This window comes from Taudactylus pleione, unplaced genomic scaffold (assembly GCF_031769625.1).
Source record: "Taudactylus pleione unplaced genomic scaffold, aTauple2 ptg000093l, whole genome shotgun sequence".
Taxonomy (NCBI): Eukaryota; Metazoa; Chordata; class Amphibia; order Anura; family Myobatrachidae; genus Taudactylus; species Taudactylus pleione.
This window is the reverse complement of record NW_028284495.1, coordinates 4,591,854-4,614,973: the sequence shown is the minus strand read 5'-3', so window position 1 is coordinate 4,614,973 and position 23,120 is coordinate 4,591,854. Positions and strand designations below refer to the sequence as shown.

At 41.3% G+C, this 23,120-nt stretch overlaps 1 protein-coding gene across 1 annotated transcript in view; it reads right to left on the bottom strand.

Moving 5' to 3' along the window:
* Window positions 1-23,120, bottom strand: part of OPRK1 (opioid receptor kappa 1) — a 112,784-nt gene that overhangs the window by 37,835 nt on the left and 51,829 nt on the right. The gene's annotated exons all lie outside the window — the stretch shown is intronic.

Sequence of the window (23,120 nt, the reverse complement as noted above, 5' to 3'; positions counted from 1 at the left end):
GTTTCTTAGCCTGAACTGTTCGTATGATTGCGGTAGGAAAATCCTACCACAAGCACTGCGAGCAGTTCAGACGCCTTTCGATGTACTCAATTAATCAAATAAATAGCGGAGATGACGTATGATGCGAGCGGCCAGGGGGCGTCTTTACAAAATAGCGAGCGCATGTTTCGTTCACTCGCTCAGACATAGAGGCGTCAACAGACCGCAAAGAGCGAGCGCTCAATTTAAATAGCCGGACCCTTTTTCTGAACGAGCGAGCGCAAATAGCGTCCGGCTCTGAATCAGGCCCTATGTCATTACATGGGTATTACAGTATGAATGTGTTTTAGACACTGGTAAATGGCCAGACAGTGATTTGTATTAATAGCATTATATTATTAAACAAGCCTTTATGTGAGTGCAATATCCCAGACATCACAACAAAGTAAAAACAATGGACTGTAGAGAAAACATTATGGGGCTACGGCAGAGTTGAACACAAGTCGGCCATAAAGGCTGGGGAATTGCTTACATTGAAATACTGTAAATGTGTATATTTGCCCAATGGTATACCTAGTTGTATACATGTTTGCGAGTGGGTTGCCCTTTGTTTCACACTCGTCAGCATCTTCAGTATGCACAGTACTTTCACCACCAGGCCTGTCCTTTGTGCAAAGGATATTCCTGAAATCATGGGTTATACACTACTGGCCAACTGTGACAATATACTGAACATTGACAACACCCCACTAAAGCCCAGTTATGCCCCTTCAGTCATAATTAGGAGATGCAACTTAATTGCATATGATTGTTCATCATCTGTGCTTGCATACGCTTGGTTCCAGAGCATGCGCAATGTGAAAACATTCAACGTGCAGATCAGGGATTAAAATGGGAAGGAACTGAGTTCCGTCACCTCTAATGGTAGGTGGAACTAGTTCCACCTCCACCATGTCCCTGCACAGAAGTCCCACAGAGAGCCACTCACTGTCTGCCTAGGGAGGCTCAATTTCTTCAGAGGTCCCTTATTTTAGAGAAAGCAGCATATAGGTAAGGAAAGAATTAAGTGAAGGCAATACATAGGGGTTGCAAAAAAAACATTGGGTATCCAAGTGACAGACTAGTTTGTGGGGACTCAGAGGGACTGCAGAAAAATAACACTGATTATATACTGTCTAGATGGCCCCTAGCCATTCACTTTACCATTTTCTATATACAACAGCGTGTGTGTGTTTGTGTGTGTGTAAAGAACAGTTTTCACACTTGTTTTGGCCTGTTAGACTAGCGTGGCTGGGGATTGGGAGTAGGCGGCGGGAGAGATAAATTCCAACACCTCTCCAGGACCACTTTAAGCCCTGGTGCAAACCTATGCTACACTTTGCACCAGCTTCTAAGACTATGGCTAGAAATATAATATACAGCCATGGCCCAAAGTTTTGAGAATGACACAAGTATTGGTTTTCACAAAATTTGCTGGTTCAGTGTTTTTAGACCTTTTTGTCAGATTTTACTATGGTATACTGAAGTAAAATTACAAGCATTTCATAAGTGTCAAAGACTTTTATTGACAATTACATTAAGTTTATGCAAACAGTCAATATTTGCAGTGTTGACCCTTCTTCTTCAAGGCCTCTGCAATTCGCCCTGGCATGCTGTCAATCAACATCTGGGCCACATACTGACTGCTGGCCACACATTCTTGCCTAATTAATGCTTGGAGTTTGTCAGAATTTGTGGGTTTTCATTTGTCCACCCACTTCTTGAGGATTGACTACAGGTTCTCAATGGGATCAGGGTCTGGGGAGTTTCCTCACCAAGGACCCAAAATTTAGATGTTTTTCTCAGAGCCACTTAGTTATCAATTTTGCCTGATGGCAAGATGCTCCATCATGCTGTAAAAGGCATTGTTCCTCACCAAACTGTTCCCTTATGGTTGGGAGAAGTTACCCTTGGCTGAGAAGCACCACACATGAATGGTCTCAGGATGCTTTACTGTTGGCATGACACAGGACTGATGGTAGCGCTCATCTTTCCTTCTCTGCAAAAGTGTTTTTCCAGATGCCCCAAACAATTTGAAGGGGATTCATCAGAGAAAATAACTTTACCCCAGTCCTCAGCAGTCCAATCCCTGCACCTTTTGTAGAATAGAGATATGGAAAAAAATGGAAAGAAAGTACTTTCTTATTTGGGGGCACAAGAATCTACCTTGGATAGTAAAACTTAACTTTCAATGTTTTGTCATAAAAGAATCATAGGAAACAAATAGATTATAAACATACAATAATATACATACAATAATTGCACAACGTTATATTAAAAAAGCGAACACTTGTATCGTATCAAACAGCACATCAGAGAGTGGTCAAGATTTATGTAAATAGATTTAATAATCCAAGGTACCAATGCCACAATACAAAATGTAAGGGAAACCACCCCTAATTGGTTCTGATGCAGCTGTAGCCAAGGTGAAGATTTAAGTATATATATATATATATATATATATATATATATATATTTATACAAGGGAAAAATATCCTAATATCTGTAAGACAAGCACAATCCAACCACATATGAATTAATAGCAGATGATTAACAGTTAATAATCTATAATCTTCTGAAGAGGAAAAAAAGCAAACTAATGAATATTCAGATCACGATTTAGGACAGCATTTTTCCTCATATATCAATCATCTCAACATAATATCTTTTTATGAATATGTAAAGTAATTATTCTTTCAGACTAGGTGCAAAATATCTAGTAGGAGTCAAAATTGTGGAGCAGTGTAGTTTCACTAGTCTGGATTGTTTAAGGTGAGGTAAAGGCAATAATTAAATACCACAGTAATTAGTATCAGGTGAGTACCAAAAGGGATAGTGGAAAAAATTTACTGTTCAGTATAGTATGGTGCAATGGGCTGCTGTATCTCATATACAGGTGTAGTTAATGGGGTATTAGTGGACCTGCCTCCTATATCCTGGCAGTATGAAGAAAGATATTGGCATCTGCTGTTTATCGGGTCTACCTCACTGGGAGTCTGGTGAAATCAGCGCAGGCTCCCTGGTGCAATGGCAAGTAAATGAGAGTGCCATATGTATAAGAGATAAACAGAAAATCATGAGAAGGAGGAAATCCTGAATGCTGCTGCCCTATATGTGAGCTATAATCTCAGAGAATATGAGGTGAGTGGTTTAGGAAGCTCCAATCCCAAAAGAAGAAAGATATGGGGAGAGAGCTGATGTGTATAGGTCACTCTCACCCCACTGTTGTCTGAGACAGCGCAGTGGGTGGCCCAAAATTAGTGAGGTGATAACACCCAGAAAAGGTTCTTGATGTTGAGTATGCTATAGTGGTGGTGTGCTGTCCATGGAGTCGCCACATGCACAGCAGGGGCTCCGTGGTCAAGATGCACATTTCACCAGAGAGTGGCTTTATCAATTGAAGTCTGTATGAACTCAGGACTGGTCAGGTATATATGTGTATCTCTGGCCAGTAATAGTAAGTAAGTGAGTGAGTAAGTAGCAGGCAGCCAAGCTAGGTGCCACTAAAGGTAGGTCTAGCCTCCAGCGTATGAAGTGAATTACAATATGGTTAATTGCCTGTCATAGGCTGAGCATCCACATCTGTTACCTTGTTACTGGTATAGCAAGTAGTAAGCTAGGATAGGAGAAAACGGGGCAGGTGTTAAGGATCACTGAGGTTGTTGCACTAGTAAATGAGGCCATCCTCCAAAAGTCTTCACCTCACTGTGTGTGAAGATGCACTCACACCTGCCTGCTGCCATTCCTGAGCAAGCTCTGCACTGGTGGTGCCCCGATCCTGCAGCTGAATCTACTTTAGGAGATGGTCCTGGTGCTTGCTGGATGTTCTTGGGCACCCTGAAGCCTTCTTCACAACTATTGAACCTCTTTCTTTGAAGTTCTTGATGATGTGTTAAATGATTGATTTAGGTGCAATCTTACTATCAGCAATATCCTTGCCTGAGAAGCTCTTTTTGTGCAAAGCAATGATGACTGCACCAGTTTCCTTGGTTAACAGAGGAAGAACACTGATTTCAAGCTCCACCCTCCTTTTAAAGCTTCCAGCCTGTTATTGTAACTCAATCAGCATGACAGAGTGATCTCCAGCCGTATCCTTGTCAACACTCTCACCTGTGTTAACAAGAGAATCACTGACATGATGTCAGTTGGTCGTTTTGTGGCAGAGCTGAAATGCAGTGGAAATGTTGTTTTTGGGATTAAGTTCATTGTCATGGCAAAGAGGGACTTTGCAATTAATTGCAATTCATCTGATCACTCTTCATGACATTCTGGAGTATATGCAAATTGCCATCATAAAAACTGAAGCAGCAGACTTTGTGAAACCAATGCTTGTGTCATTCTCAAAACTTTTGGCCATGGCTGTACAGTATGTGTAGTGTGACACAGTTAGGTTAGGGGGTCCCTCTCCTGGGTAGAGGACTCCTTCCTTTCACACACAGCAGCTGGAAAACAGTACGCCAGACTGGATGCAAGTACAAGCTGGTTGGCACCAGTCTTTATTGTACAATGACAGAAACAACATAAAGAAAACATAAACATAAATCCTAGCCCTGTCAGTGCACTAACTTCACAGGTAGTTCCCTCACTACCAGAACCTGGCAGGGCCTAATGCCCTCACCAGCAACAAAAGCACAGTACAACACTTACAGTTAGGTTTTCAAGTGTCTCTGAGCAAACTCCCTGTCTGCTCTCCCATGTGAGACAATCAGCCCTCAACACACTAGGCTTATATTGGCCACCCTCAGGTGGGAACCCAATCAAGCCTGTTACCAGGCTGCGAGAACCAAAACCTGGAGTGGCCGTGGGTGGAGCCCTCCCTCTCCTCTCACCCACAACCCCCAGGTCCCAAACCGGCTTTTCAAAAAGCCGAGACTCAAGCCTGCTACACTGCAGACTTTCTCCTGGAGGTTTAAAACACATAAGACAGGAATCTGGGACAAATGTACCTGCCACAGACCACTTTACCAATGATCCTATCACATATCCCCCCCCTTTGTTTCAACCTGTGGGGCGGAACAACTGAAGCCCCCAAACAATGAACGCATGACAACGCGTCAGCATTGGCCAGCTGGCTTCCTGGCCTGTGTTCCACTGAAAATTTAAAAGTTTGTAACGCCAAGAACCATCTCGTAATTCTCGCATTACTGTCTTTATTTTCGGACATCCACTTCAAAGGGGCATGGTCAGTGATCAATTTGAACTTTCTTCCAACCAAGTAGTACCTGAGAGCCTCTAACGCCCACTTTATGGCCAACGCCTCCTTCTCCACTGTGGCATAGTTTCTCTCATGTACATTCAACTTTCTGCTTAGATAGAAAATAGGGTGTTCCTCACCCTCCTTGTTCTGGGACAGGACCGCTCCTATACCTATTTCTGATGCATCGGTTTGTACTATGAATTCCCTGTCAAAATTAGGAGTCATCAGGACTGGTTGGGAACACAACGCTACTTTCAACTCCTGAAAAGCTTTCTCCGCCTCAGGACTCCATTCTACCATGACTTTTTGTTTGCCTTTGGTCAGGTCAGTCAGTGGGACTGCCATGGTGGCAAAGTTGGGTATAAACCTCCTGTAGTACCCCGTAATTCCCAAGAAGGCTCTCACCTGCTTCTTATTCAGAGGCCGTGGCCAGTTTTGTATGGCATCAACTTTATTGAGCTGAGGCTTTATCAGGCCTCTGCCCTGGTGTATCCCAGATATTTTACTTCCTCCATGCCTAGACAACAATTTTTTGGGTTGGCTGTCAAACCTGCCTTATAGATGGAGTCCAAAACTGCTTGTACCCTGGGTAAGTGAGACTGCCATTCAGGACTATGAATGACCACGTCATCCAGATAAGCAGCCGCATACCGTCTATGGGGCCTTAGAATCCTGTCCATCATTCTTTGGAAGGTAGCAGGTGCCCCATGTAGCCCGAAGGGCAACATCTTGTACTGAAACAAGCCCTCTGGTGCTGAAAAAGCTGTCTTTTGTTTGGCGCTCTCGGTTAACGGTACTTGCCAATACCCTTTGGTTAGGTCAAGAGTGGTTAAATACCTTGCCATCCCTAGTCTCTCAATCAATTCATCCACTCTTGGCATCGGGTAGGCATCGAATTTTGAAACACTGTTCAACTTTCGGAAGTCATTGCAGAAACGCACACTCCCATCGGGCTTTGGAATCAACACAATGGGACTTGACCATTCACTATGTGATTCTTCAATAACCCCTAACTCTAGCGTATTTTTAATTTCTTTCGACACCGATTCTCTTTGTGCTTCTGGCAACCTATAGGGCTTTAGATTAACTTTAACCCCTGGGTCAGTGATGATGTCATGTTTAATGACCGAGGTTTTCCCAGGTACATCAGAGAACAGCACCCTATTTATGATCAGAAACTCCTTGACCTCTTGTTGTTGAATTGCCGACAGGGTTTTTGCCACTGTCACTTCGGGAACTAAGGGCCCTGGATTTACTGGAGGGGCTCGGACGGCCGACAGTGCCGTTCTATCTTTCCAGGGCTTTAACAGATTTATATGGTATATCTGTTCCGGCTTTCTTTTCCCCGGCTGGTAAACTTTGTAATTGACCTGCCCCACTCTTTCTAAGATTTCAAAGGGCCCTTGCCATTTAGCCAAAAGTTTATTTTCCACAGTGGGAACCAACACTAACACTCTGTCCCCAGGAGCAAAGCTGCGTAACCGAGTATTGTGGTTGTATACCCTCTGCTGTGCCTGTTGAGCCTGTTCCAGGTGCTCTCTCACTATCGGCACTACCGCTGCAATTCTCTCCTGCATTTGAGAAACATACTCAATCACGGTTTTGTAAGGACTAGACTGCCCCTCCCATGTCTCTTTGGCAATGTCTAGTAACCCCCTTGGGTGTCTCCCATACAACAAGACGAAGGGTGAAAACCCGGTGGAGGACTGGGGAACTTCTCTTATGGCCAACAATAAATACGGCAATAAGTAATCCCAATCCCTACCATCCTTGTCGACCACTTTCCTAAGCATGTGTTTTAACGTCTTGTTAAACCTCTCGACCAGCCCATCGGTTTGGGGGTGATAAACCGAAGTTCTTAACTGTTCAATTTTGAACAGGCGACATAACTCTTTCATGACTTTTGACATAAACGGTGTACCCTGGTCAGTTAGTATCTCCATGGGTATACCCAGCCTGCTAAAGACATGAACTAGCTCTCTGGCAATGGTCTTGGTTGACGTATTGCGCAACGGGATCGCTTCCGGGTACCTGGTAGCGTAATCCATTATGACCAGAATATACTGGTGTCCCCTGGCAGACTTCATTAAGGGTCCAACCAAATCCATCGCTATTCTTTCAAACGGCACCTCTATAATAGGCAATGGAACTAGTGGACCCTTAAAATGTGGCCTGGGAGCATGATACTGACACTCAGGGCAGGATGCGCAAAAGTCAGACACCTCTTTATGAAGCCCAGGCCAGAAAAACCTCTGCATTATTCGCTCAGTGGTTTTCTCTACCCCTAGATGGCCTGCCGTTATATGACCATGGGCCAGATCCAACACTGTTCTTCTGTAGGCTTTGGGAACTATTAGTTGTTCCACAATATCTTCCCCCTTCTTAGTCACCTGATATAACAAATCCTGACACATTGCCATGTGGGGATAGGACAAAGTACTATCAGGGTCTACGGGTTTACCATCAACTACTTTTACATTCTCCCTGGCTTTTACCAAAGTAGGGTCATTCAACTGCTCCACGGCAAAGACCTCTCTTCTGACCTCTAAATCAGGCAGATGATCACTTGGCCCAACAACACTTCCCACCTCAATGGGAGGCACATCAGTTGGTGGGCCACCGTCACGTTCCGCATTCTCTAGTTCGCCAACCATAGTAGAAAAAGGGAATAACTCTGACTCAGAAGAAACTCCCTCCTCCACTACATCAACAACCTTCTCAAATGGATCGGGGTTGTTCACCTCTGGAACAAAACGGCTTTCCCACAACTTCCAGAAGTGAGCAAAGTCTCTCCCCAATATTGCATCGTACACCAGACCATGCACCAAACCCACAGAAACTATAGCAGAGCCACATTGTGTCTCGATGTTCACCTCGGCCGTAACATAATATCGAGTATCCCCATGTATGCAGGTCACACCAACAGTTTTCCCTGTATGCCTCAAGGGGTTCACCAGCTCAGCTTTTATAAGTGTCACCAAGCTACCAGAGTCTAACAGTGCCTCTACTCGGTTGCCATCTACAGTGAGTACACACATGTGCTTATCAATCTCAGCCTGCCGGTCAGCCATACAGGCTATCTGTGCAAAGAAAGACCCCCTGCGGTAGACATGAGCAGTATCACATTGCATAGGTTCAGTTGTAAGTGAACAATTAGCGGCAATATGGCCGAAGCCACCACATCGGAAACAGAGTCATATTAATGTCTAGTCGTTTACGGGGCAAGAACCTTCCTGGCCTGGCAGGCCTGTCTACAGGTTCTACACCCTCAGTCTTAGGTACATTCCACCACCCAGCACCCTTCTCCCCTGGAACAGTCTTACCAGTGTCTGTGGGAGTTCGCCGGTGCACCTTCGGGGCTCGGTGGGGCATACTCATCAGCTCCTCAGCTGCCACGTACCTCTCCACCAGCTCGACCAACTGGTCCGTGGACTTAGGGTCTGCATGGCTCACCCACTTGTGCAGAGTCACAGGTAATGATCGCAGGTACAGGTCCATCACGACCCTTTCCACGATCTGTGGTCCCGTCAGCGTCTCGGGCTGTAGCCATTTTGAGGACAGATGGACGAGGTCATGCATCTGTGAACGTGGAGGCTTGTCCCTATGGAACTCCCAGCGGTGGACCCGTTGGGCACGAACAAAGGTGGTGACTCCCAAGTGAGTTAGGATCTCCTGTTTTAGTTTTTTATAGTCCTTGGCATCAGCCAGGCATAAGTCGAAATATGCTTTTTGTGGCTCCCCAGACAAAAAAGGTTCCACCAGACTTGCCCACTGCTCCTTGGGCCAACTCTCCCTTTTGGCCGTTCTTTCAAATGCGGCGAGATAGGCCTCCACATCATCACCCGAAGTCATCTTTTGAAGGAAGTGACTGGCTTGTACGGAGTGAGTGGGGGTGGGAGGACCAGTAGCAACATCTCTGGGCCGGGCGACCAGGTGCTGTACCACCTCTCTTATGGCCTGGCTGTTTTCCGCTAAGGCCTGGCGGGTTTCCTCAATGGCGACCTGTTGAAGTCTGTTAGTCTCCTGCTGAAGTTTGTTTGTCTCCTGCTGAGCTGCTGTAGCTTGAAGCAAGGCCTTAATAATGTCCTCCATTTTGTCCTGGGGTGTAGGTTGGAAGCTGAACCTTGCCTCTCTGAGCATTGGCTGACGCCTCCTCTATGGGACTCCAAGGACACAGTGTTATTTTCACACTCACAAATTGGGTGTCTGTCCCTTTAATTTTTAAACGGAAAGTTTTCCTCTCGCTGCAACTTCAGTGTGTGTGGGTGCCCGCATTCTCCACCCTATTGTGACACAGTTAGGTTAGGGGGTCCCTCTCCTGGGTAGAGGACTCCTTCCTTTCACACACAGCAGCTGGAAAACAGTACGCCAGACTGGATGCAAGTACAAGCTGGTCGGCGCCAGTCTTTATTGTACAATGACAGAAACAACATAAAGAAAACATAAACATAAATCCTAGCCCTGTCGGGGCACTAACTTCACAGGTAGTTCCCTCACTACCAGAACCTGGCAGGGCCTAATGCCCTCACCAGCAACAAAAGCACAGCACAACACTTACAGTTAGGTTTTCAAGTGTCTCTGAGCAAACTCCCTGTCTGCTCTCCCAGGTGAGACAATCAGCCCTCAACACACTAGGCTTATATTGGCCACCCTCAGGTGGGAACCCAATCAAGCCTGTTACCAGGCTGCGAGAACCAAAACCTGGAGTGGCCGTGGGTGGAGCCCTCCCTCTCCTCTCACCCACAACCCCCAGGTCCCAAACCGGCTTTTCAAAAAGCCGAGACTCAAGCCTGCTACACTGTAGACTTTCTCCTGGAGGTTTAAAACACATAAGACAGGAATCTGGGACAAATGTACCTGCCACAGACCACTTTACCAATGATCCTATCACAGTAGATATAAGTGTCCTATTTGGTATAGAACAGGAGAGTTTAGAATAGGCACCAGTAGAATGTGTATCATGAAGCTTAGGGCCTGATTCAGCATAGATCACAAGGCTGCATTCGCTCGCACCCACTCACTGTGAAAATATGCTAATGGATGCAATCGCACTGCAACCGCAGCAGTATACCAAGACGCCCATCACTGTATAAAGCCGCCCACTTCTCATGACATGCATCCGCAAGTCAGCAAAAACATCGGTAACATCGGAATCAATCACACAGTTGTGGTTGAGCTGACCCTACCTCACAAACTGCTAAACTTCCTGTTGCCATCTAGACCTCTGGCAGCGTATGCAATCACAGGGGCATAATTATGCACGCCACTGTAATGGCTTTCAAATGCACAGGCATGACTGCGTTCCGCCAACCAACTCTCCAAGGCTTGAAACATCTTCCCCTCATACACCTCCTGCTGCATTTGCATAATAGCAAGGGTCACAATTGCAAAGCTGCCTGCGTGCATACATCATATATCTATAGCCTGCGTGCAGCTTTGCAATTACAATCCTTGCTGAATCAGCCCCTTTGTGACCTAAACATGGAAAAATTTGAATCTGGTTTTCCCAAATACTGTATTATAAAACTAAGAAAGTCACTACATTCTAAAAATGACATTAGCGGTAACTAGAGATGTGTGTGGTTTGCTTCTCCAGAAATCTGAATCCACCCAAATTCCATGAATCCAGACAGATCCGAGTCGCGTTTCTAATCTCCTGAAGAGATCTGGACAGATCTGAGTTGCAGATCTGATCTTCCCGCGGTACGGAAATCAGATTTTAATTTTAATTTTGAGTTTTTGATTGCAAAAATTACATGATTTTAGCGGTTTTTAAAAACTTTTATAATTTAAAAAAAAAAAGAAGACTGACAGCAGCATCCCCATGGTGAACATCCTGACAGGGGCTGGTAAGTAGCCTAACCTTCCCCTCTCCCCCCTAACCCTAACCTCCCCCCGGTGGTGCCTAACCCTAACCTTCCCCCGGTGGTGCCTAAACCTAATCCCCCCTTCCTGCAACCTAAACCTAACCCACCCCGGGTGTTACCTAACCCTAACCTCACCCCAGTTGGTGCCTAACCCTAACCCACCCAGAATGGTCCCAAAACCTAATCCCCCATCCCGACCTAACCATAACCCACATACTTACCTTCGGGATGCCGCGGTTGGGATGCTGACATTGGTATCTTGATCCCTCCAGGATGCCGGCGACGGCATTCTGTTGGCATCAGGATTCCGGTATCGGTATTCTGACCAGAATCTTGACTGGATCCTGGAATATGCATATGCGTGACCCTCCTAGCCGGTTCACTTTTGTGCTGCTTTGTAACTAGAAGCCAGGGCTTGGGATTTCAGTAGCACTTACTGTAAAATAAAATCTATTTTTGATCATTCCTGAATGAAAAAATGCTTTACTTATATAATAAACATCTTTATGAAATGTCCCCTGCTATTGCCAATCTGAGATGGCGATAACAGAAGAAGTATTGAGGAGTTACTCATAATGCAGAAATCTTTGTCAAAAAGGGTTCCCCTTTCTTTGCATGGTGGAAGCTTTCAGCAGAGAAACCTGGAGAATGTCTGCAGGGACTGTCACTGGCAATTAGCAATTGATAGATGAGGAGATAGGGCTTTTCTCAATTTGTTAAATAGGGCGGTTAGTCTAAGAGTTACAGTCAGTACATTTAGAGACCATCCTATTACAATGGAAAACTGCTGCACTGATCTGACATAAAGAAACTGCTGGAAAATAGTAACTTCAGCTGAGACATCTACAACCACCCTGTAAAATCAGTAAGATGTGGTACTGTCTTAGCAAATTTATGTTCAGCACTATAATTAGCCAAAAAATGCAACATTGGTTACATTAAACCTACAAGTTTTACAAGAACAAATACAATATATGTTAGCCCTGTCGAGCTGTAGTAAAGCCAACTGACTTGGACTTACTGTAATTAATTCTGTTTCAGAATAAATTTCCATTTGTATGTGTCACAATGAAATACTTAAATTTAATTCAAAGACAACAGCTGTATAGTGAGCATTTGTGAATTGAATACTTTAAAATTATATTGATGCTGTTAGGGATAATTTACTTTGTCAAACAATATTTCCAATGGGAGATGTCGGAAAATATGTTCCTGTTTTCTTTTTTTCATGCTGAGGGCTTAAAAAAGAGATGAATAGAGAAAGCTTGTTATATGAAACAGTTGTTCCGCTTAATTTAATAGTAGATCTGCTACTGACAAGTCTCCCTGTGCAAATCTCTCTCTCTCTCTGCTGCTAGTGATGAGTCTCCCTCTGGGGATTTGTGGACATGATGTGCTACTGACAGAGACATAAGAGACAACATTGCTTTATGTTTCCAAAGAGAATCTTTTTGTTCCCTGGATTTGTAGACTGGACACAAGCACATCAACTATTAGTCATTGGCTGATATATTGATTCCTGACATTCGAACAGACATAGGGCCTGATTCAGAGGTTGAGGCTAATGTCCTCAGATCATGACTTTTTGCGGAGTTGCAACAGTGATAATATGCAAATGCAAGATCCAGCCATTCTCTTGTGTACTAGATGCGCTGGACAATGCAAGTCCAGAGACATCCACTTTCAAAGCCCATGGGCAGTGCAACTCTGCCAGGGGTTCCAAACATTCTATCATCGGCTTACATTATGCTCACCATCGACACTAGCACTTGGGTCTTCAGGTCTCTTTGCTCAAGCGCAGTAGAAAATTATTTCTTAACTATGCAAACATCGGTATTGCATCCATCTACTGAATCAGACCCATTGGCCATATGATTGAGGTCAGCCCTGACCAATATTAAGCCAAGCTTGATCCATTGTGTCAGATCCTGGTAGATGGCCCTTCCCCAGGACACTGCTAAAATGTCAACAAGATAGAATATCATCAAACAGTCCCTGGTGGTCTACACAGTAGATGAATGAACGGTGCTATTAAACTAGTAACCATACATTATATTGAACTGAATTAGTAAGGTAGATGTTGAACTCACACAATGGATCAAATAATATAGATGTAGGATCATAATACGACGAATCTCCTAACACACAATACAATAAAAATAGCAATTTATATAATGGACATATAATTAGATGACTCTAAGCGGTTTGGTTGTATAGGAAATGGCTATTTATTGCTGCAATTTCATAAAAAGGATTAAAAACATGCAATATATGATATATAAACAGATCATCCAGATGCTTGGTATTCAGTTCCGAATGAAGGTGATAGAAAACATGAAAATAGATGAAATGATAAATTAATGCAAAAAAATGCTAAAAAAATATAATAAATATATAAAGTGCTAGAATAAGCATAGATGACTCTTAAAAAGTCTCAGTTCCAAAGGACAATCGACATTACTTGAAAAACGCAGTCACTGGTCTCAATTACTTTAAGTAATCCAGAATATTATCCAGCTTGTTGGTATTTATCAGACTTGTATTAGAATGCCACGTCCCAATGAGCAAGCAGGAATTGCTGCAATGGTATGCCTGAATAAATGAAACATAATACTGGAATGAAGTGAGTGGTGCCATTCCAGAAAATGTCCAAATAAGATCCCAATGTTGGAGTCCCTGGTGGTCTAGTGGTGACTTACCTGCTCCTTGTGGTGACATTTCTCCAGATGGCTTCTGGGTCCTGGCAGTAACATGTGAAGCATGTTTCGGCACAAACATCTGATGGAGTGGTAGTTCTGGTGAGTATTCTGCCCTTATATAACCCTAATCCCTACCCCTAACCCTCTCCCTAGTGCCCAATCCTAACACCTCCCATCTGCAAACCAACCCTAACCCTCTCCCCCCCTTTCCCCATTAATGTTACCTAACCCTAACCCTCCCATCTGGCAGCATAACCCTAATGTCAACATGCTGAGAATGTAGGGAACTCATATTTTGACATTTTAGATGTTGACATAATAACTGTTGCCATTGTGGTGTCTACATTTTGAATGTCTACCTTATGACTACATGCCATCAACACTCAGTAACCTGTGCTGAGTTCCAACAAGTGGAGTAAAGAACACACTCCTGACTCATGCCTTAATTGGGGGAGCTCAACATATTTACTGTCCTGGGTAAGTACAGTGCATGTACCGCCCTAGCTGCACTGTAAAATTGGGAAGGATGAGGGATGATCAAGGAGAAGGTTATAGAGGAAGGAGGAGAGATGAGGCAGGAGGAGAATGAAAGAGGAGCATCACAGGAAGGATTACAAATGAGAAAAGAGTAGGAAGGACAGATGAAAAATGAGTATAGAGGAGAAAAGAGGAGATGATGGAGGAGAAAGATCAAGATAAGAGGAAGAAGAAAAAGGTCAAAGATGATGACATAGCAGGATAAAGGGGGGTAAAGAGGAAGCTAATGATGGAGGAGGAGAAAGGAGTAGAAGGTAGAGAACAAAGGAGGAGAAGGATGGAAGAATAAGAAGAAAGTCATAAGTCTCTACAGTGATCTCTATTGTATTGCGGTACTTGGAATGCTCTCTGTATGGAATTGGTATGAAATACGGTTCGAATCCCGTCAGCGGCAGCCTGACAGGAGCAGAGTGCAAAGCAGCGGAAGCCCGAAAGCGCTGGAAATCCCGATCGTGGATAGGTAAGTATGTACTAATCTAACCCCCCTAACCCTCCTTAGGGGTGCCTAACCCTAACTTCCCCCCCAAGTGCCTAACCCTAATCCCCCCTCTAAGTGCCTAACCCTAACCACCCCCTTCCCCGCTGCCTAAACCTAAGTCCCCCGGGGGGGTGCCTAACCCTGAGTCCCCCCCGGGGGTGCCTAACCCTAACCCTCCCTCCCCCTAGCCTAACCCTAACCCTTCCAGGGGGGTGCCTAACCCTAAGTCCCCCCCGGGAGCCCTAAATCTAACCCTCCCCCCCGCGGCTGTCTGCTCGCGGCGCATCTACATCTAGACGCCCGGCATTTCACCCTTGCCGGGATAAGACAGTCGGGAAGCCGGCTGCCGGTGTTTAGGCAGTCGGCTTCCCGATTGCCTCCCCTCTGTATTATATGTAGGTAACTAAAATGCTCACTTTTTTGTACAGTGGTAACTAGGATGCTTTCTCTATTGTGTATGCATCTCTAAGATGCTCTCCATATTGTTTATCAACCACAGGGATGCTCTTTGTATTGTATGGTGCTCACTAGGAAGCTCCCTGTATTGTATGTTGGTATTTAGGATGCTCCTTATATTGTCACAAGGATGTTCTCTGTATTGTATGTCACTAGTATTGTACTGCTCATGCATAAAAGTAGAATATTTGTTTTGTCTTACTTGCAATATGTGTGATTTTTTTTAAGGATGCCAAGTGATTTCTCCTATCTCTATATTGACATAATTTAATAATTACCAATTTGATTTATATCTTCTTTATAATCTTATATAGTCTCTTCTTTATTTTGATTGATACAATTTATATACAGTTTCAGTTTTGTAAACATTGTCAGTTAAATAGCAAAACATTACCTCTCAACTATCCTGATTCCATCAGAATAGTTAGATTTTCACAATTTGTCCTGCACAGAGAGGAACTTGATGAACAATTAGCTTCTTCAGTTTCCTTATTTGCTGCATTCATTTGTTAAAGGTGCATGCATGATGTAAGGGAGGTTGAGAGGGAGATGGAGGTAGTTGGATGGGGCTTTATCTTCTAAGAAGCTACCTCCACCCTCACCTTCATTACAGGTGTGACTGGGCAGAGTCATGGGGAGCTCACTTTGCTGCCCCCTCTTTTCCCTGCACATGCAATCTATTAGTAGGAGATAACTTCACTAAAAAAATTATTGTGGTTTTCACAGTGAACTGGGTAGGTAGGCCTCGAGTCATAGAGTTTACTCTGCAACCCTGTAGTTCCACTCCTGCCTGGACCATAGTTCCTTACATTCTCCTGGTACCAGTGATATATCAATGTCTGCTGTCAACACATTAAAAAAAAACTGTTCCTTTATTGGTTTAAATGCATGTTTTTCCTTGTTGTTACTATGATATATTATCACAACTGTAGCTTTAAATGGGCAACAATTTGAGATTTACAACTGGATAACCCTTTAAAAACCCCACCTGGAAACTGGATTGCCCTTTAAAGATACCACCTGGACTTCAAATTTGTCACACAAGAAGACTCATTAATTGGGGATTGGGGATTTCTAGACAGGTGATGGTAAAGCTGTGGGACACACAAAGAGACATGTCAGGACCATTTCTGTATTGAAAATCTCATCTACACTGGGATTTCTCCATATAACCTTTATACACCTGGACCAAGCCTCCTTCAATCTTCCTGGCTAATCATGCTTCAATTGTAGTGAACCAACTCTCAGCTTGAACACAGAAAGCTCATCCACAAAGCTCATCCTTTTAAGGGACTACCATCTTGCAGGATTGCGTCTGCTATTAACCCTCTTGGTTGGACTCAAGTGGTAATTATGTGAGACTGTGTTTTCTTCTACTACATCCAAGTGTTGCAATAACATTTCTTGCCACGGTATTGAGGCTACAAATAGGAAAAGGTGTTTGCTGAACTAGGAGAACTTTGCCCTGATGTTCTTTATTACAGCGCTATATCTGTGTTGTCATTATTCTACTGCAATAGAGATAAAATTAGAACTTATCTCAGTATTTATCTATGAATTAATTTGCATGATTTTAATATCAGCTGTGTTTTAATAAATTGTTCTTTTTTACACCTTACCACAATCCGTTCCACTTGTCTCTTATAATATGTTTAAAACATCCAGCGCTGTTATCATTATCTGTATATGTTCATTACCAAAACCCTAACACACTAGATCCATATTCCTGAATATACTGGAACTACTGCCATATAACATTACTATGCTGATTTTAATTTTCATTTCAAAACCAGATAAAGGCTATGACTAACTAGAAATGGATGTCATTTAGATGGATCTTGTATGGTTTTGTGGATCAACTGATTTACCTAATTTTGACAAATTAACCAAATGGAATGTCAGCAGCTAAATTGCTCATCTTGTCAAATTATATTGTTTACAATTTATTATTTTCATTCTTGCTGCTACCTTTTAGAGTAGACTGATGCAAGTATTAGCTGTTATACAGTATATAATGGGATAATGTGAATAGCTCTGTTGGCATGGTGAACTCTACTCTAGTGGCTCTAAGTGGCTTAAAACTTACTTACAGTACATCATTATTGTACACATTATTTTCCATGTCAATTTCTAAAAGTTCACAAGAAAAAAAAAGGGGAGGATTACTGCACTAGTTACTGATTGTAGTGCACAAAATATTATAAAATGAACCCCATATACTCCAAATCACTAATGAATTTCAGTAATAATGTTTTATTACTGTTGGGGGTGCAGCCTGTTGACAATAAGAGGCATATCAGAATATATAGAAAAGAAAGAACTAAAATTAAAACATAGCTTTTATTTATTCTACAGTGAATATATATTATACAAAAGTAAACAGTGAAATCTTTAAAAGAAACAAGAATGTTTCAAGACTATAAACAAACATATATAGTGTAGACTGGACAATAATAAGAGTGTCAATAAAAAGATATGTATCACTGTGTGATTGGAATATCAAGAGATATGCTGTAATAGACTGTGAGAGACTGCAACTGAGACTCTATATGTTTCTCAAAAGTTGTAACATTATTATCATTTGTCAAACTCCCAATTCTTGAATGTATCAGATTGGATGCCTAAATGTAACTATGTTGGCTATAGCCGAAGTGTTCTACAAGAAATATTAGTACTATTTATAGTGGTGTCAGAAACCAATCCACTGCAAGGTCTATAATATGGATTGTCACCATGTCAAAATGTGTAGTAGGTGGTTTAGTACTACCAGGCAGTTGTATTCCTGCTTGATTGGAATAATATTATCAACCCACTAAGCCGCTGGATGTCTGGTGTGTCTAATATATATCTCTATATCTATACATGAATTGTGTAGATTACACCACTATGGGTTTCATATATTGTATATTGTGGGTTCCTACAAATGAAACTCACATAAACGGACACACTTGTGCACTGTCCCTATCATATGGGTCAGTGCTGTTGAAATACTGGGCGGCTTCAAGTTTTGAGTACTATTAACACCAAGCTGTCTTCATGTCTTAATGCACTTAACACCTCACAGCAAGCCGTGTTCTGGAATTGCACCATACGATAGATAGCATCGGTGTGTTACTAAATGTAAGTATGCTGCCAGTATTATCTCACAAAATAAGCCTATAGGTATATCCTGACACTGCTGATATTATAGAGCACATAGTTTTAAATTACACACTTTAGTTGAGTGTTGTAGTGGATTACTCAGGATTAGTTATGTATACATGGATCTTAGTGAGACGCTGTCCCTGTGTCAATATATTGGCATTGTGAGTACACTGTGCGGCTGCACGTGTAAAGTGTTGATAACATACGTCCGTGCTCCTATATATCTTTTCACAGTAGTTTACAAGGTAGGCATCACATATTAAATTATTGGTCTATTACGTTGAAAAAAACATTAGGTCACACAGCGGGACCAGCTGCCAATGCATGTTTCACTGAAAATTAGCTTTATCAAGGATAACCAGATTGCCCTGTTTGACATCTTAAAATACATTGGTATATCCAATCAAAGTTCATGATTTTAGTCACATGTTGATCTTAATAGGGTTCATTATGCTCCTGTTATCATTATTTGTATATATTCCCCTTGAGGTTGACTAGCCTCTTTTTTATACAGCTGCTTCAGAAAGACTACCCTCCGCAGCGCCTGCAATAGATTTACTTGATAGTTTTTTCTACCTTGCATTCATTATCCTCCTGCTTGTCAATCTAAGTTCCGTTCGTAGAGATACTATAGGTGCAGGGAATTTTAAAATACACCAATCAAAGGTATTCCCCGCAAGATGTATAATATATAATATTAACAGAATATTAGACCCTGATTAATAAGGTAAATAACGATTAATAAACTAAGGGTATTAATTCATGCTTCTCCTCTGTGAAAATATCAGAATACATACATATATAATCATATTATATACAAGAATTATATTATATAGTATGTATAAAATATACTGACAAACTAAATAAACAAATCCTAAATATATTGTCATATATGTAGTTGAATAATTATAAACATCATTTTATATACTTAAAATGTATTAAATAATTTAATATATGTGACCTATACCCATGATTAATATCAAAATATTCAATTCATAACTAATTAAATAAAATAAAATATAATAATTGATACCATGTTATGTGCCTTAAATATCAAACTATTGCATAAGTAAGATTGCAAAAAATATATATAATATAAAGAAATGATGAAGAATGGACAAAAAGAATTAAGTACTAATATAGTGTAGTGTTCAAAATAGAAAAAATAATAATGAAAACGTGCCTAAAAACTAAATTAATCATATGTAATTGCCGAATTAAAGCAAAAAAGTATAATACTAATAAATTTGGTCCTGTGTGAATCTAAGGTGCTACTCTTACAAATGTGCTATCTTAGTAAATGTACATCTAAAACAGGTAATATTGACCTGTGAACCACCTAAATACGTGAATTTAAATTCATATTATATATTACATATATTGGATATATAATAATGTTTATAATTATTCAAGTACATATATGACAATATATTTAGGATTTGTTTATTTAGTTTGTCAGTATATTTTATACATACTATATAATATATTTCTTGTATATAATTCATGAATATATAGGTATGTATTCTGATATTTTTACAGAGAAGCATGAATATATACCCTTAGTTTATTAATTGTTATTTACCTTATTAATCAGTGTCCATTATTCAGTTAATATTATATATTATACATCTTGCGGGGAATACCTTTGATTGGTGTATTTTAAAATTCCCTGCATCTATAGTATCTCTACGAATGGAACTTAGATTGACAAGTAGGAGCATAATGAACCCTATTAAGATAAACATGTGACTAAAATCATGAACTTTGATTGGGTATACCAACGTATTTTAAGACATCAAATAGGGCAATCTGGTTGGCCTTGATAAAAGTAGTTTCAGCGAAACGCGTGTTGGCGGCAGGTCCCACTGTGTGACCTAATGTTTTTTTCAACGTAATAGACCAATAATTTAATATGTGATGCCTACCTTGTAAACTACTGTGAAAAGATATATAGGAGCACGGACGTATGTTATCAATACTTTACACGTACAGCCTCACAGTGTACTCACAATGCCAATATACTGACACAGGGACAGCGTCTCACTAAGATCCATGTATACATAACTAATCCTGAGTAATCCACTACAACACTCAATTAAAGTGTGTAATTTAAAACTATGTGCTCTATAATATCAGCGTGCAGTGTCAGGATATACCTATAGGCTTATTTTGTGAGATAATACTGGCAGCATACTTACATTTATTAACACACCGATGCTATCTATCGTATAGTGCAATTCCAGCACACGGCTTGCTGTGATTTAAATAGGTGTTGAGAGCATTAAGACACGAAGACAGCTTGGTGTTAATAGTACTCAAAACGTGAAGCCGCCCAGCATTTCAACAGCACTGACCCATATGATAGGGACAGTGCACAAGTGTGTCCATTTATGTGAGTTTCATTTGTAGAAACCCACAATATACAATATATGAAACTCATAGTGGTGTAATCTACACAATTCATGTATAGATATAGAGATATATATTAGACACACCAGACATCCAGCGGCTTAGTGGGTTGATAATATTATTCCAATCAAGCAGGAATACAACTGCCTGGTAGTACTAAACCACCTACTACACATTTTGACATGGTGACAATCCATATTATAGACCTTGCAGTGGATTGGTTTCTGACACCACTATAAATAGTACTAATATTTCTTGTAGAACACTTCGGCTATAGCCAACACAGTTAGTTACATTTAGGCATCCAATCTGATACATTCAAGAATTGGGAGTTTGACAAATGATAATAATGTTACAACTTTAGAGTCTCAGTTGCAGTCTCTCACAGTCTATTACAGCATATCTCTTTATTGATATTCCAATCGCACAGCGGTACGTAACTTTTTATTGACATTCTTTTCATTGTCCAGTCTACACTATATATGTTTGTCTATAGTCTTGAAACATTCTTGTTTCTTTTAAATATTTTGCTGTTTACTTTTGTATAATATATATTCACTGTAGAGGAAATAAAAGTTATGTTTTAATTTTAGTTTGTGCGCCTGAAAGAAGACATTCTTTCTTTTCTGTATATTCTGACAATTTGTAAAAGTAACAGTCTATAACTATAATAGGTTTTTCAACCAAGGAATGTAATATCACATTTGATTAAAAAAGCAAACAAACAGGTACACAAAGCACATTAGGCACAATGCTAGATGGTGAAAAAGAGATGGAGGGCCCCTCTTATCCTACCCCACTCGCCCTTGACCATTTGGATGCAGAGGTCCAACGAGGTCTGCACACATGCTATGATGCTCCTTCCCACATGACTTTCATATATATAAATATGTTGTGTATATATATATATATATATATATATATATAAATCTGTCTGCATTGTACATACTGTAAGTCCCTAAAATGATCATATTGCGGTACATGGATGCTCTCTCTGTTATATATCAGCAACTAACATGCTCTGTTTGGGGGGCGTGGCTTGCATGCTGAACAGAGCTGAGGTGTTGCCATTGAGCTCTGCATATAACTGGATATAAAACATACATTGTTACTACCCTGTTTGGGGCTCCTGTCTATCACTTATATAAATATGAAGCATGCTGATATTACATTTTTGTAAGAAATCCATCTTATAAACCATAAATATCTAAAGCTTGTTGAAACAACATGTTCTTTCCTTTTCATCATATAACTCTAAATCCAGAGGAGTTGCTATTCTTACATGTAAGGGCCATTCATATCAGGTTGGAATATCCAATGTGAATGGCAGATATTTACTGCTTCATGTTGACATTGAAGGAGCTCACTAAATTTCATGTTACAACTATGCTCCTGCTATGGACGATAAATCTCTCTATATCTCACTAGCTGAGTTACTTTACCCTTTTGTTGACACTCCCTTGGTGCTGGGGGGTGATTTTAGTATTATTGCTTCTCTTTTTATGGATAGACAGTCATCAGCACAGGGCCCCTATAGACAATATAATATTGGTATTGACTATATACATGTTAATGATGTCTGGTGCCTTCCATAACCTTTGGATAAGGAATTTACATTCTACTCTGCACCCTACTGGACACATTTCAGAATAGATTTTATCTTAATTTATAACACTTTGATACATTGTGCCGAGCATTTCATATCATTCTATGGTTAGGATAGAGCTACATTCCCGTAGCTGGTCACCATTCCCAGAAATAGGGGCATGTCATCCCCATTTTCCAAGAGGGATGAGGTCAGGGTCTGCGTCAGCAGATGCAGAGATTCCTGGCCTCTTATGTGACCAGCACCAGTTCAAGCTGCAGGAGGCTTCAGCTCCCGCAGCCTAACCAAAGAAGCAACCATCGGTCATGATGGTTGTAATGGTGATCCCAGCCTGCTACATTGGTCACAGTGCTGGGATTGCAAATGTAGCAAGGAGGTATCTGACACTGACCTCAGAATTGCATCTGAGATGGAAGGATTTGCTTGTGTGCGGCTCTACAAATCCATCCATCTCTGAATCAGGCCCAGAGTGTTAGACCTTTCATTTAGTGAAGAGATACACATCGCTTGGAAATGAGTCTGCTAATCATGCTAAGAGGATCAGAGTGATCAATATAAACAACCCAGAGTCTGGCCTTAAAATGATCTGGGATAGACTTGAGGAGGATTAGGGTTCACCAGAGATAATAGAAAGTGCACTATTCAAAAGAATTGATGATTTCCCTAGATTACCTAACAAAGACTATCAGAGACTTAGAGAACTTAGTGC